Source organism: Paroedura picta, chromosome 7, assembly GCF_049243985.1.
Source record: "Paroedura picta isolate Pp20150507F chromosome 7, Ppicta_v3.0, whole genome shotgun sequence".
Lineage (NCBI taxonomy): Eukaryota > Metazoa > Chordata > Lepidosauria > Squamata > Gekkonidae > Paroedura > Paroedura picta.
The window spans coordinates 44338644-44355712 of NC_135375.1; the positions used below are offsets into that span (position 1 = coordinate 44338644).

Below are 17069 nucleotides of genomic sequence, written 5' to 3' on the forward strand. Positions count from 1 at the left end.
TGTTGACTGCTCAGAGGAAGAGAAAGGAGAAGTCTTTTACTCCAAGGATTCTCTGATCAGATGAATTATAAGCATGGATGGCAGCTGTCATATACACAGCCAAATGCTCTTTGATAAAAGGAATGGCAATGGAGACCTTCAAATGCATTATGCATATACAAACTAGCATCACCTCTATGAAGGATGAACACAGATACATAGTCAATTGTCATCAAAGCAGGCATTGAAGCATGACCTGTACTGTTGCATGCTAAAACCACTCCCCTCTTTTAAAAAAATGCAATATGGGATATTTCCTTTAAAATCTTAAATTTCAAAGATAAACAAAGGCAGCACAGATGAAGAAATTGTTAACTTTTATCTCAAGGATAAGTTACTAACAGTAATTTTGGAAGATTATTTCAGGGATATGTGTTACGACAACCCTCTGAATCGTTTTTGGCAGAGAGAAAAATGTCAAGCAAGTTCCTGATGGTGAACAGTGAATAACTGATCATATAACAGAGGATTCAATTTTTGAATATTTTGGAAAGAGATTCCTGGCATAATTTCAGCGATACGGGTGCAAAATGGAAGTAATTTAATTCACTCTACGCCCTTTTTAAGGATTCCAGGAAGCATACAAAAAACCTAGGAAAGTACCAAGAAGGGGGCAGGGGGTGGGAAATATGATTTATATTGAAAAAGTTTCTGACTTAGCATTCAGTAGATGGAAAAGCTTATCTTTGTTTCTTAAACCGTTTATTTCAAAATATGCCTTTTAACCTTCATACGTATCTAAAATATTTTCAGACCTATAGCCTTATGAAATCTTTTAAAGAGTTACTGGCCAAAGAGTTCCTTGTTTAAACATGCGAGTCATTTCAAGATGCTATCAGTAACTGGTAGTGCAAAGTTGTTAATCATTGACACTACTGACTCCCACATCTGATAATTAAAAATGTGCAACCGGATTTTAAAAAATTGTTAATGTTTTTGATGGTGTAATTTTTAAAAACATCCCACTTAGAGTCCCAGATAAAGCTGCAAGGTAGTGATTCTCCATACCCCTTGGACCAGGGGACAGTCAATTGGCAAATGGCTATTCCTCCAGGGGTTCACAAGGCAGTAAACCATCCCTGTGGCTACCAGGTGTGGACTTCTAATCTGGCAAGCCACACTCCCCCACATGCAACCAGCTGGGTGACCTTGGGCTTGCCATGGCACTGATAAAGCTGTTCTGACCAAGCAGTAATATCAGGGCAGTCTCAGCCTCACCTACCTCACAGGGTGTCTGTTGTGGGGAGAGGAAAGGGAAGGCGAATGTAAGCTGTTTTGAGACTGCTTTGGGTAGAGAAAAGCAGCATATAAGAATGAACTCTTCTTCTTCTAAATCTAATCACCGATGTACCATGGTGTGTGTACTTTGAGCTTCATTCCAAAATACCTCATCTAGGTTTTGTGAGGATAGCCTCATGTACACTTTCTCGAACTTTTCAGAACAAGGATAGGATGCCAGTAGATAGTTAATTTCTAATATCTAAGTTATCAGTGTTCAAGCATGAAAATCATGATTTGGGCATAGGATTGGTTGTGGTTATTTGGCAAAAGCACTATGTAACCTGATTCACATATTCATGAATATCCAGTATTCAGTGACCTGCAAGCACCCTATTTGGATGTGCCCAGAAGTACTCCAGAATACAATAAATTCTTATCTTCCAAGAATGACACTTGAAAACAGGCTTAAGTCTATCAGCAACCGGAATCAATATTTTATATATCTAGAGAGAAAGCAAGGGTACAGAAGTATCAGAAAATATCAGCCAGGAGGCTGAGGCAGTGCATCATCATGTTCAAGGTTGGAGAGCATCCATAAGGCAAACTGCAGCACATCCTCTCAAACTCATTCAGGAACATAATTGCAGTTTAATTGTTTCTGTACAAGCAATTTAACTTTTGGATAGGTTATTATTTTATGGCTTACAAAGCAGCTGAACAATGAGAAAAGCCTTCTGATTTACAGTTCTGTGCTGACCTCAGAAGTAAAACACAATGATTTCCTCCCCCCTCCACAAGTAGCTAATTTTTCATTTGTTCTCCTTTCCCACACTATTGTTACTACATGGTTATCAAGCAGAAACAAAGATTCTCTTCGCCAGAGAGAATAAACTTTCTCTTCTCTGTACAGGAGAGTAACTGAATTGGCAGCTGCCCATGAAGATGTATGTTTCTCCCAGATAAGTACTTATATTTTGATAGTTCTTGTTTCTTCTGTGAAGAAAATTTGCCTCATAGGCTCTCAATGCTAAATTTGCCAGTCAGGGTGAGTGCTTTGCAGGAAAAGTTCCCTCTTTTTGTTCAATTAAAGGTGTTCTGTTTTGATAAAGCATTGAAAAGATAAGGTGAAGCAATGAATAAAGCAGAGATTTGTTTCACCGCCAATTAAAGGTGTCCAGTGGTACCTTTAAAGCCAATAAATGGATTGTGACCTCCTAAAAGCGTAGTACAAAAATGTAATGAATACTACAAGAAATGTAATGAAAAAAAATTAAGGAGAGGGTGTGGGCCCCACATCGCCCCCTATATGAATGACTTTCATGTGGAATGCAAAAAGTTCTGGTGTTTCTGTGGCCAGGACCTGGTACTTTTCCTAGGGCTGCCAACCTTCACTTGGCCCCTGAAGTTCTTTAAGAATTCCAAGTGAGCTCCACACTACTTAGGCCAGCTTCTCTGAAGAAAAAAGCAGCCTCAGAAGCCAAGGGCCTAGTCTGCACACACAGGATAATGCACTTTCAATGTGCTTTGGCAGCTGGATTTTCCTGTGCGGAACAGGAAAATCTACTTCGAAAGTGCATTGAAAGTGCATTATCTATTGTGTGCAGACTAGGTCAAGCACTATGGTATACTATAGTTTCCAGGTGAAGTTCCTCCTCAGTTGCCCCATCTACCAGTACCACTCCCAAATCTCCAGGCAAATTTTGCAGGCAACTCTAACCACAATGTAGTTTGTCTGCAGCCAGAGTACCTAATGGTAATTATTTTAAGTTTAATAATTTGAATGGGACTCAAATGAGAGATAGCTATCTCACTTGACAGAATCCTATTGTTATGCATATCAGCCATAGCCAACTCATTGACATATGTATATTCTTGGTATTAGGTGAAGAGAGCATATGACTCTAGATATGTTTATATTCCAACTTAGCTATGAAGGACACTGGAACAAATCATGGGCTCACCTGACCTACTTCATGGGGTTGTTCTGAGAAGAACTGGACTTCTTGGTGGAAGAGAAGAATGTAAATAAAATTATGTTTTTGTGCTGTTCAGTGAATGTAGACATCTATTGATTTTGTAGCATAGTTGAGATGCAAGTTAATTATGAATACAGTAAGATAGTGGTTACATCTATGTTTGTGTGTTAACAGCCATCAAGTCTCTTCTGAACAATGGTGGTCCTGTGGATTAATGACCTCCAAAACATCCTATCATTAACAACATTGATCAAGTCTTGGAAATGAGGACTGTGACTTCCTTTGTTGAGAAAATAAACCTCAGTTGGGTCTTCCTTTTTTCCTGCTACCTTCAGCTTTTCCTGTTCAGGTGTAATCCTGCTTTTAGCACTTTCTGCTTTAACCTTCACCAGTAGGTATTTCAAGTCACTATTTTCTGCCAGCTATGTGGGATCATTTGCATATCTCAAGTTGTTAATGATGAAATTTATGCTGTCATCTAAACCAGGGGTAGTCAACCTGTGGTCCTCCAGATGTCCATGAATTACAATTTCCATGAACCCCTGCCAGCAAACACTGGCAGAGGCTCATGGGAATTGTAGTCCATGGACATCTGGAGGACCACAGGTTGACTACCACTGATCTAAACCATTTTTCTGTAAGAGATTTCTTTGAGAGGTTTATATCCTACTCTTTTGTTTTCTTTTACAAAGCATTCAAGGTGATTTGCAGTCATATAATTTATAAACACAGTAAAATATTGCTAATTAAAAATTATACAGTTGATTGAACCATTACTCTAGGTTCTGGCAGAAAGTCAGAGCATGTATTTATTTAGAGAAGGTCGAATTTTGCAGCATATTTCTCTCAAATATGGAGAGAGAGCTACTGTGGGTGCTGTTTAAAGGCAGTATAGAAGTTATTATGGTAAATACTTAGGAGATGGAAGGAGAATCATGCCGAATTTCATCGTAAGAGCTGTACATACACAGGCATGGATGTAGCCCCTCGCTTCAGGATAAGGAACTGGCTTTCGGTTGTCGTATATACTGAAAATTAACACAAGATGCAAAAGATGCAAAAATAAATGGGTCGTTGGGAAGAGAATACAGGCTAGAAGAGCAACTGAAAGTCCAACAGTCACATGCCATGGATACAGACCCACACAGAATTATAGGAGGCTGAACTGAAGCAGAGAAAGAGTGATTTAGAAAAGGGCAACCTGCTGGTCTGGACACAGTAGGCAGATGAGTACAAGAGGTTGATGCAAGGAGGGTCCAAGGAGAAAGAAGGTGCAGCTGGTAGCACCAGATTAACCTGTTGCTCATATAAGATCTTGCTCAACCAATTCACATGTGAAAAAACCTTTGCAACACCCTATCCCCCCCCCTTGCTTTATTTATATACAATACACCTACACAATAAATGACTGAATGTAAAAGCAGGAAGGGTAAGATTATATTGTATTCTCATAAATTGTTTGCAACATTATATTCTCCTCCGTCCTTCCCTGTCCCTCCTCCTTCTCCTCCTCCTCTCTCTCACACATCTACACATTGCTCAATGCTGTGCTCCCTCAGCTGCATGCTTCATCCATAGATTTTGCAATAGCTTGTCCTCCATCACTTTCAGCAGCAAGCGAGTGTGTGTGGTGGACATATAATAGGAAAACCTAGCTGGACTTCAATAGGTTATCAACAGTTCACAATGGTATTTCAGTAGCTGTGTGAAATGGCTTGATAGGCACTGCATGTTATCTTAATACACTTATATACATGCACCGCAGAGATAAGATGAGCCTCTAATGGCTGTTGATGGAGGGAAAAGGATGACCCCTGAGCAAATGACAACTGCAGCAACTCACACTAATAAAATCTAAATAAGGCAGCCCCCAAGGGCAAAAATCAGAATACAAGAGGGACAGTGACCAGGAGATAAAGTGAGATTTTAGAGAGTGTGACTGTGACAATATAAATGGCCCTGGTTCCTCTTTCAAGGCTTAACATGTGATCTTTGTGCTGATGGATCTGTTTGTTTCCATCACGAGGTAGTTGAATACTGGAGTGTAATCAAGAGGTAATAATGACATACACACTTCTTATACATTCAGTAGCTTGGTATCAATTTTCACCTAATGAGAGCCAGCTTGTAGTAGCGGTTGAGAGCAGCATCCTCTAATCTGGAGAACTGGATTTGATTCCCCACTCCTCCCCTTCACATGTAGCCAGTCACCTATCTCTGTCCCACCTACCTTACAAAGTGCCAGTTATGGGAAGAGGAAAGGAAAGCAAGTGTAAGCCGCTTTGAGACTCCTTCAGGTAGTAAAAAGCAGGGTACAAAACCCCCAGATTTTCTTCTTATTTTCCTTGGTAGTGCTCTTCCTGTTTAAAAGTACTGTAAACCTCACCTGTGAAAGGGTTATGCAGTAATTCAGTGCATATTTTTGTCAGCACTTGACTCCCTTAAAATGCATGCAGTTTCATTTCAAGCTATAGAATGGGTTTGTCCTTCACGGTACTGTGACTGCCAAGGCTTTATTTCAGAAAGGTAGTCCCTCTTTTCCTCCAGAATAGTTGCTCTCTCCTCTTCCTACTCCAGTAAATCATCACATATAGTAGCATGGAGTTGAGAAGGCTGGGGGAAAATCCTACCCAGCATTAGGGCTTTGCCATCATTACTGGCATCTCACTATCAGCATTAATTTCTTCCAGGAAGCACATATTATTAGCTAGCTCTCGTGTGTCTGCATGTGCCTCTCATCCTCATTCTTTGATCATCTTAAATTATCAGCTCCCTGTCATGCCTGCTCAAAAAAGAGAGAATAACTTACATTCTGAAGCTATTACTTCCCAAGGAGTTAATTTCTCTTACTGCAAAATTCCATCAGAACTGGATAATGACACAACTCTCATATCTGCCCTTGTAAAATTACTTGAAATAATTGCAGTTGGGATGAAATCAATCAAAAGTATATGTTCCACCATTCGTATAAACTGTGAAGAATCACCCCTGTTGACTACCGTTATTCATCAGAAGCTTGGTTTCCAAGGTTCTATATTCGCTATGCTTTATCATTTATTCTGGCAAAATCAGAACTCTTAATAATCTTGGTATTTTGATCAAGGTAAATCTTCTAGAGACTTTTTTTTTTAAAGCATGATTTTGGTACTAGATTATAATGTAATAATATCTCCACCAAGAATGGTGGCAACTAACTAGAAAAAGGTCTTGTCCTAGCTGCAATTGTTTTTGTGTACAACCAAGTCTGTATGTTTGCTAGAATTTTCAGTCAAGCGGAGATTTTAAAATTTAAAGTCACCAGTATATATCCTACACTTGTACATTGAATGTCAAACCTTTTATGATATGGGTAATTCATGATCAGGACAATTCATTGACTTTAAAGTAGGCATGGAAGGGATTGGATTAGACAGCCGGGGCACTGGAGGAGATGGGCTTAAACCTTTTCCTCATGTTACTTTCTCAGTTCATAGAATCATAGAGTTGGAAGGGGACATACAGGCCATCTAGTCCAACCCCCTGCTCAACGCAGGATCAGCCCTAAGCATCCTAAAGCATCCAAGAAAAGTGTGTATCCAACCTTTGGACTGCCAGTGAGGGGGAGCTCACCACCTCCTTAGGCAGCCTATTCCACACATGCAGTTTGCCATTTTGAGGAAATACAACCACCAGTATTTTTTTCTATTAAAGGAACAACTTAGATCAGGAAAATGGGATGAGGGATGAAGGCCAGCCCTTCCTTTTCCTGCACTAATGCCATGATCCAGTTCTTCTGTGCCATGGACATTGAGCTAAACCTTTGAGTATCATTCACATGAGACATGCTTATGTATCTTTTGCTCATAAACACTTTCTAGGAGTTCTATTGGACTGAAAGAGGGCAGGAATCAGAAGGTCAGGTGGAAGTGGTGATGACAGAACAGCTTGGTATTATTGCACCTCATCCTGTGGAGATTGCTTTCACAAATATTTATGTGTAGAGTTATTCTTCATTGTCTAGAAACCCAAATATATACTTAGCCTACCATGCTTGCCAACAATGGTCTTTAGGAACAAACAATCTGCCCCTATTTGCCTTGTTCCCTGAACCACTGAAGAGTCCCTGGACATACACTGAACTAAGCCATTAGAAATTTTTAACTCCAAAATTTTCAACTGTTTGGGCTGCAACAACCCTTGGCTGAGTCAGGGACAATGCCCAATGCAGGAAGAAGGCTGATACACAATAATGGTACTAATGCAGAAGAAAGTTTCTGAAGTTAGATAAGGCAAGTGACAGAAGAGCTGGTGACAGGAATGGCCACAGGTGCCCTGGCAGCAAATGACATTTACTACACCCCCCCCAATGCCCTGGAGAAGTGTCCACTTACCCTTCCCTGCACCAAGGTGTGTCAAGATGCCACTGTTCTCCTTTATTCCCTGCATTGGAATGAGGCAGCAAGGAAAGAGGAGGGTAAAGCTGCTTTCTACCTGAGGAGGCAAGATGAGACAGCAAGTTTCAGGGAAGGAGGCAGCAGGCTGGAAATAGGCCACTCCATATGGAGAGACAGAAACAGTCACCTCCCTGTGGGTACCCATGGGGGTAGGGGCACCTCCCAAGGCTGCTGAATACCATAAAAGAGACTGATGCAGGAAGTGGTTGACTGGGGTGGGAAGGGTGACAAGTCTTTGCGGTGTCCCTTCACCACTGGTGCTTCACCACTTTGTGGTGTCCCTTCAGCAGCTTATGTAAAAGTCTGGAAATGGCCTCTCAAATGCAAGTTACTGCTGGGTCTCCATCCCCAAGATGTTCTCCATCTTTTTGAGTTTTTAAAGGGTTTTTTTGGGGGGAGGGGGTAATAAAACATGCCCCATAACCCTGGGCAAGGGAACCTCCCATTCTTCTTCTCACTGTCTCATATACACCCACATATACAGTTGAACCAGTGAACAACACTCTTTGACTCACAATTAAAACTCTTTCAACCAGTCAAATTCAGATCTAGACAGATAAGCATGATTACAGCCACCAACTCCTCCATCTCTATCCCTTAGCAGCTGGAAGCAAAAGCCTGCTGGGGAGGAAAATACATCTTAGACAACTCCATCTCCTTATTGCTACTACTCTTGAATCTCAGTGGGCCAGGGCAAACACCTCCCTGGCTTTAATGCTTTCATGCCAGGAATTCTGCATATGATCTATACTAATACAGCCATTCTCAACTTTTTTTTAACCATCGAGAAACCCCTGAAACATTCTTCAGGCTTCAAGAAACCCCACAAGTGGTATGATCATACAGAATATGGTTGGGAAGCATGACTGTGTCCATGCCCACCTGGGGCCTCTCCCCTTCCCATGCTCTCCAGGTCCATCATTGGCTGCTGGGGGTTGACATGACCTTATATGGTCATATCACCTGATAAATGTTCAACAAATTTTAAAAATTTCTTAAAATTTAACTAATTCCCACTAATTCAGGAAACCCCTCCAGCGATGTCAAGAAACCCCAGGGTGTCACAAAACCCTGGCTGAGAAAGCATGTACTAATGTAAAAAATGTCATAATAGTTTGTAGTTCCTTTGTTAATTGCTCTTCTGCAAGGCTGTGTTATTCTGGGCTCGTTAATTCTCCATTTGAGAAGTCCCAGCACTAAGCTATGAGAGGAAGCTGGCTCTGATTACAGGCTGCAGAAGCATCTTCTGTGATCTTTCTAGTTAAGACCCCATGACTTTCCCTCTATAGTTCCAACTATGTCTGTGACAGGCTATTTAAGTGCTGCACAATTATGTAAAGCTGGTGAATGGCTTAGAGCAGTGGTCCCCAACCTTTCCGAGGCTGGGGACCGGCAGGGCATCGGGCCGCGCCCCCGCGGACCGCGCCCGCGCGGGTCACGCCCGCGGATCGGGCCGCGCCCACGGGCCGCGCCCACGCCGCGCCCGCGGATCGGGCCGCACCGGAGCCGCGCCCGCGAGCCGCGCCCGGGCCGCGCCCGCGGATCGGGCCGCGCCCACGGGCCGCGCCCGCGGATCGGGCCGAGCGGGCGTGGCCCGCACGGGCGCGGCCCGGCCCTGATTCCCTCTCCCCGCCTCCCGCAGTAAGAAGCTTCCCGGGCCGCAAGCTTGCGGCCTGGGAAGTTTTTTACTGCGGGGGCGGGGCGGGGAGAGGGAGCCGCGGCCCGGTGCCATGGCCTTTGCGGCCCGGCACCGGGCCGCGGCCCGCAGGTTGGGGACCACTGGCTTAGAGGAAAGATAGTAGTCAGGCCTGACACATGCCAAGTGGGCTACTTTACTGACCTGGGCCTCAATAGGGAGGCATCCAGAATCACACCCAAATTCATGGCCTTCGGTGAGATGCTAAGGTGGACCCTAGCCAGGGAGGTTCCTGATCTGTGCTTCCTGATCTGATCCCTTCCTACCCAGCCACAGGACCTCCGTCTTCGAGGGGTTGAGTTTCAGGCAACTCTGCTCCAACCATCCAGCTACAGCTTCCAAACATCTGGTGAATGTATCCAGGGGGAGTTCAGGTGGTTGTCCATTAGGAGATAGAGCTCGGTTTCATCCACATATTGGGCCAGAGGGTACATGTAGATGTTGAAGGGCATGGGGGAGAGGACTGCCCCCTGTGGAACCTCACAAGGGAGTTGAATGGGGCATGACAACTCTTCCCCCATGGGGACCCTCCAGGTCCAGTGCTTGAGAAAAGAGATCAGTCACTGAAAGGCTGTCTCACATATCCCAGCACCGTCAAGGTGGCAAACTAACAACTTGTGATCAAGCACGGCCGACAGATCTAAAAGAACAAGGATAGCCGAGCTGCCCCTGTCCAGTTCTAAGGTAATGGGAACTCTTTAGAACCACCATCAGTTTTAAGTTTAAGGAACCTGCCTTCGATTAACGTCTCCTAGGGGATGTAGACAGAGATCCGTAGAAGAACTGCACATATATATTTTCTGTTTGGATCTCTTACTCTCTCAGTTGCTATACTGAGAGTATGTGTGTGGACATTTTCTTTTTAATAGACTTTTTAAAACTTTTAATGGTGGCTGTGGTTTTCTGTACCACATAAATCTCCACTGTTTGAACACAGCACATTCTTTGTTTGCTTAAATGCTCATGGAAGTACATTCATCCCACAATTCCTCTTGTGTTTTCAGTTCCTGTCTCTGTCTCCTTCCCTTTCACAGTTACCTCACCATTCTACATTGGATGGCTGTAGGCAGTGTTTTTGTTGTTGTTATCATAACAGATACTCACTTTAAAATGTAGTTCATGTCGCTATGAGATGAACATCTTCATACATATCATTAGCATTATAGCCGAGAAAAATTTCCTATTCAGCTAATAAATCTCTCAGTTCTTCTCAGATTTTGTGTATATTAATAAACCAAAGTACAAAATGATAAATATTGAGGTAATTATTTCAGTGTGAAGAGACTTATTTCATATTTGAATGTTTTCCTCTTCAGTTTGCTATGAATTAACCTAAGTAGGTCGATAATTTTCATTTAACTAATCTCATAAACCACCTCTTATGGTTCCCAGACAATTTTATCATCCTCATTACAGCTATACTTGTGTTCTGAAAGTGCTTGAAGTAAATATTGACTCTTATATTATGCACAAATGAACTTTGACAGTATTTCATCTACAAGAATATTGAGGTCTTAAAGGGGTCAATCAAAAAAAAAAAAATCTCTCCATCTGCCACCAGTGTTGAAACCCATAGGAAATGAAGGCAATAATTAAAATGTCAAATTGAAATCAATGTGAATCGAAAAAACATCAGTGTTATTTTCTTAATATAATTATCCACATTAATTTTGATGAAGTAATAATTTGCTTGATCCTACATATGAAATTTTATAACTCATGCATTTCATAAAAGAAATTACAGCAATTCATATTGACCATCTTAAGTGATGTATCTGTAATGTTATATAATTACTGTTTTATAGTGCAATAAAATGATCATCATGAATTTAAGTTAGTCACCTTTGACAGCCCCAGATAGATCATGTCCTTTTGTTCTTCCAAGCAATGTTTCTTAAAGCCCATTCAGTTGTTTTGTTTCCAAGGGCCCCAGAGTCTTTCTATGGAAAAATGCCACATGAAAGCAGGAGCACTCCTTACCCCCATGTGTCACTCAAAGACATGGAAAATATGCAGAGCAGAACTGACAAATGCTTGAGATGCGCACATGAAAATGCTACATTCTAATGTGGCTTTATCAAGATAAAACTGGATGAAAATGGATAAAAATAAAATGCAGATGAGTAGTGGTGGTCCAGCTACCTTTTGGGGGATCCTGACTGTGAAATTGCAGAAGAAGGATAATCCCAAAAGTCTGAATCAGCATGAGAATCTCTGATGCTTATGCTGGTCTGGGGAAAAACCAGATTGATCTCATGGAGCATACGGAGCAAAAATAAATGTGCATACATTTGTATGCCATTCTACAGGATTAGAGACTATTATTTAGGCAAATATTATTTACAGGGTTTGTAGAACACACACATTTTGACTTTGGATGCAACAATTTCTGGAGCTCACTGGATGCCAGGGACAAGTCACTGTCCCTCAGCCAATCCCACTGCACTGTTTGCAAATATATGTATGAACTGTAAACCACTTTCTAATCAGAAAATGATCCTCAATGGGATCAAAAGCCGGACAGTTCCATCCTCCCAAGTAGCCCTTTTCTTCCGGGGGACTGATCACTGCCATCCCACCCTTTGGGAGATGGGGATGGGTAGAAAGGAGGCAGCCAACTATCCCATGTCCTTCTCTGTCTGCCCTTTGGGAGATGGGTTGGGTGGGAATGAGGCAGCGAATTACTCCTTGGCCTTCTCTGCCTGCCCTTTGGGAAATGTGGAGGTAGATGGGAAAGAGGCAGCCCCCCGTGGCCTTCCCCACCCAACTTGGTCTTTGGGAGATGTGAAGGAAGGACTGGGAAGGAGGCACCCCTCCCTGTCTGGCCCAACCTTTGGGAGATGTGGGTGTTGGGTAAAAAGGAGGCAGCCTTCCCTTTGGGAAATGGGGTTGGGTAGGAAAGAATTTCCCTCCATGGCCTTCCCACCCAGCCTGGCTTTTAGGAGATATGGAAAACAGGGCAGGAAGAAGGCAACCCCCTTGGGTCTTCCTGCTTAGCCTTTGGGGAAAGTTTGCAGCCCCCGGCTTCCTGGCTGGGCTTTTGGAAGATGTGGAGGGCAGGAAGGTGGCCCTCAAAAGCAGCTGTTTTCTCCAGGAGAACTGATGCCTTTTTTCCTTCCCTCCCCCCTCTTTCTCTTTTCCTATCTCTCTTTCATCCTGTCTTTCTTTCATCTTTCTGAAGTTCTCCAGGCCCCTACCTGGAAGTTGGCAGCCCACTGGCTGAATATGGAGGAGGAATAAAGAATCAAACCCAGCTCTTGAGATTAGAGTTTGCTACTCTTTAGCCACTTCACCACACTGGATCTCAAGACTGAATAGGGAGTGGGGGTTGGAGGACCAGAATCCAGGAAGGTCACAGTGCAGGTATATGTGCTAGTGCCCGTTGCATTCCTGGGTGCAACGGGCTTTGGAACTGGCATCTCCAAGGGGAACGGGTTTTTGTTGCCTGGAGATGAGCTGTGATTCCGTGAGATCCCTAGAGGGTAGCATTCCTAAACTTTAGTGGGATACAGTGCCTTCCAAAGTAGCCATTTTTGCCTGATCTTTATAGTCTGAGAAAGTTGCAATTCCAGGGGATCTTCAGATCTCACTTGGAGGTTGGCTACCCATGGGTTGGAAATATTCCTTGAAGTTTGGAGGTGGGACCTCAAAAGCGTACAGGGCCTCATAGTCCACCCTCCAAAGTGGCTATTATTGTCTGCAGAACTGATGTTTATCGTGTAGAGTTGAGCAACGATGGCAGAGATGAAGGGCAGCCCGCAAGCTGGAATGAGGTAATATAAGATATGTGCTCAGAAGATATTTGGTCGCTAAAAATTATAATCCAGCAGGGAGGATTCTAGAGCAATCTGTGACCTGAAATACAATACCAGCAAAAGTGAGGTTATTCCACTGAAGTGGAACCCCAGATGTGGCACAAGTTGGACTGGCAAGCGTAGCTGCTTGAGGCCTGTGGAAAGTAAACAGTTATAAGAGGTAAATTAGTACAGTTTCCATACTCAAAGCGTGGAGCTTATTCAGACAAGGAGTGATATATTATTTCATTATTATTCATCGCTAGATTACTCAATGCTTGGGAATGATTCACACATTACTCTCTTGGTAACGCAAATAATCAAACATCTGTCGGCCTATATTAATGCCAGAAGTTGATGCCTCTCTTGGGTCACCAAACAGGTGGTAGCAGGTGGAGAGAACTTTAAAAAACAATCACTGTCCTGTAACCTTGTGCTGTATTCTCTCTTAGAATCATTTTCCAATTGCTGAGCCATTTTAATTCCTTTCCCTTTGTCCTGGTAGTGATAACTTGGCTTGAGGATCAATTGCTGTATTGCCTAGAACTGCTTTGCTTCATGCAGTTGCAGGGCCTTTGGGAGTTTACTACCTGGATGTAAGTCTAAAACATGACAACAGTACTTGTGGTGAGGTACAAGAGCAAGGAGTCTGTGTGGATATGGGGGTGAGAAAGGATATGGGGGTTGCTAATGAGGAGGAGAAAGAAATGGAAATGTAAGTTAGAGTAACCCATTTGAGTTAGGAAGTCGGCTTGGCATGTGCTGTGCACCTGTACTAAAATCCTAAAAAAGTAATACATTATGCATTTGCATCTCTCACTAAGGAGAGTGAAGAGAGAGGGGTTATATAACAAAAATTGATTTATAAAAATGAAATTATAAATAAAAATCAAATAAGTAAATATTTAAACTGTATTAAACTTCCACTGGGATAATGTTAACATGTTTTTTTGTTTTTTGTTTTTTACCATACACTTTACATTACAGGAGCAGACAATGGGAAGGCGACTGTAAGCCGCTTTGAGCCCCCTTCGGGTAGGGAAAAGCGGCATATAAGAACCAACTCTTCTTCTTCTTCTTTTTAGAAGTAATGCTGATTTTTGGACCATAGATGATATTTGTATGGAGGCTTTATGTCTTTGTCTTCTGAAGCGGGTCAGATGAAGTCAGCTAATTCTCATGCCAATTTGGGTTTCTAAGGGGGTGGTGGTGGAAGGTTACTTAGTAGAATAGATATGGGATATCTGGCCAGCCATGCATGATACCTTAACTTGTTTGTAATCTAACTATGATTTTCCATCAGAGGTTCTCTACAAGGAGATATTGTCCAAAGAGAAGCTGGCTGAACAGTGGTGTACTTAGTGCTGTACTCTTAGATGGGGCTTTGAGTATGTGTATGTGCGTGGGGAAAAAAGCTTTGTTTCATGCCATACCAACTGGGATAAATAAGAGAATCTTGTGTCAGTGCCTAAGAGTCTATAAAGACAGTGCGATGTGAGCATTGCTCAGGAGAGAGTTGCATGAGCATGCTCAGATCAAGAAAGGGTCCTTATCTCTGTTATGCATTAACTTAGCCAATGAGTAGTCTATAGAAACTGCTTGTGGCATTTGATCAGCGTTGGCTACTTCTTACATGCAGGTTGACACTTGATATTACAATGGCACACATTCTGTGGTAATTTGGCAAAAATAAAATAATGGCCATATCTGTTCACAGTTCTGTACTTTATAGAAACGGAGCAATAAAATACCTTGTATGAGCAAGGTGAACAAACCGGTCAGTCCTAGAGGAAATCAGCCCTGCCTGCTCTTTAGAAGGCCATATCCTGAAGATGAAACTCAAATACTTTGGCCACCTCATGAGAAGGAAGGACTCCCTGGAGAAGAGCCTAATGCAGGGAGTGATTGAGGGCAAAAGAAGAAGGGGACGACAGAGAATGAGGGGGCTGGATGGAGTCACTGAAGCAGTCGGTGCAAACTTAAATGGACTCCGGGGAATGGTGGAGTCAGGGAGGCCGGGAGGATCATTGTCTGTGGGGTCGCGATGGGTCGGACACGACTTCGCACCTAACAATAACAACAATGAATGAGGAACAGAATATGTAAGATAATATTGAATAATACTAAAAATAATACCGTAAAAACCTTTCCCAAAAATAACATGAGGTACAGCTGTCTTATTGTGTGAGTACATGACTGGGTTACATCTAGGAAAATGCATGCCCACATTCAGTCACAATGCTCTTCCATGAGGCATACTTTATAAATGTAAATCAATCCAAAGTTATTATTAGTTTAGTACTTGACCCTGTAAAATTTGACCTCAGAATATGCCTATATCTAAATTGCATTATAAATATACAATGCAGAACAATGAGTATACAGCACAATACAGTGTAATGTATGTTGATTTTCTGTCTCTGTATTTCACAATAATCTTCAATATTTGTGGACAAAGTAGTTTTCTAAAATAAGATAATTCTCCTTCACGTTTCTAATTGTTCATTGACTGACAAAATGGAACGATTTGTGAAGAGATATTCTGAATAATAATTACAAATTACTTGAAATCTATTAAATTAAAGGTAAAGTAATTTGATTAAGTGGCCTATTTTAGCAATTTTATATGCACAATGAATATGATTTCCGATTATGCTTAATTTTTTAAACTATACAATGTTCAAAATGAGGCTGAATGAGTCCTAATAGGGATTCAGTAGAGAGCACATACAACACCAGTGATCGCCCAGCTACATTGGTTCCAGATTGGAGATCAAATCAGTTTAAAGGTGTTTGTACTTACCTTTAGGAGTAGTTAGGAGTGTTGACTTCTAATTTGGTTTGAATACCTGCTTTTCCTCCACATGCAGCCAGCTGGGTGACCTTGGGCTTATCACAGCACTGAGAAAGCTGTTCTGACCAAGCAGTGATATCAGGGCTCTCTCAGCCTCACCTACCTTGCATGGTGTCTGTTGTGGGAGAGGAAAGGGAAGGCGATTGTAAGTTGCTTTGAGACTCTTTCTGGTAGAGAAAAGCAGCATATAAGAACTACTACTTCTACTTCTTTCTTTTGTCTTTCTTCTTCTTTTTCTTCTTGGGACCAGTATATCTATGGTTTTGTCTTTTCGTGTATAACCCACCCCCCAAGAGCACTAAGATCATTGGATCAACATCCGCTCAGGGTCCCTGACCCAAAGGAGGTAAAATTGGCCTTGATCAGGGCCAGGGCCTTTTTGGCCTTTTTGCCCCCAGACTGGTGGAATGTGCTCACAGGAGAGATCAGGGCCCTGTGGGACCTAAATCAGTTCCACAGGGACTGCAAGACAGAGCTGTTCAACCATGCTTATGCCTGAGGTCTAAAGTCATGTCCACCTAGAAATACTGGTCTCGCACTGGCAGGAGAGGAAAGCTGAAAGTTCGGATCCTGCCTGACAACCTCCCATTTGGGAATTCTAGCTGGAGGAGCAATAAGTGAACTGTAACTGTTTTCAAGTCTTTTAACACTAACTTTGTTTACTGTTTTATTGTTGTTACCCAGCCTGAGCATTATGGAAGGGTGGGATAGAAATAAATTTAAAAGTCTTTAACATAAATTACTGTGGGTAAAATTTTGCCATTTCTTTTCAGAATTATCATTGACTAAGTAGCATTGATAAACTTCAGAACTGAATATTACAGGTAGGAATGATATGTAGAAGAAAATATGGTTACAGTATTGATAGCAGTGGAAGAATTAAACAATGATCCTGAAAGGATATCACCTCAGTGGGATCATGACCAATTTTATTTTAATTCCACTAACATGTATTATATGTACTAATATTTTTTTTTTAAAAAAAAACACGTCAACATATACTGGCAAAATAAAAGTGACAACAGGACTCAGAATTTTAAAGGGTCACCCCGTTAA

At 42.1% G+C, this 17069-nt stretch overlaps 1 long non-coding RNA gene across 1 annotated transcript in view; it reads right to left on the reverse strand.

The window, feature by feature from the left end:
- LOC143841772 (uncharacterized) overlaps positions 1-8451 on the reverse strand; it is a 67475-nt gene extending 59024 nt beyond the window's left edge. Inside the window, exons 1-2 of the long non-coding RNA XR_013232809.1 lie at positions 8185-8451; positions 7607-7706 (exon numbers count right to left, since the gene is read on the reverse strand). This is a non-coding gene — a long non-coding RNA (uncharacterized LOC143841772). The remainder of the gene's footprint in view (positions 1-7606; positions 7707-8184) is intronic.
- Between the last annotated feature and the right edge of the window lie 8618 nt (positions 8452-17069).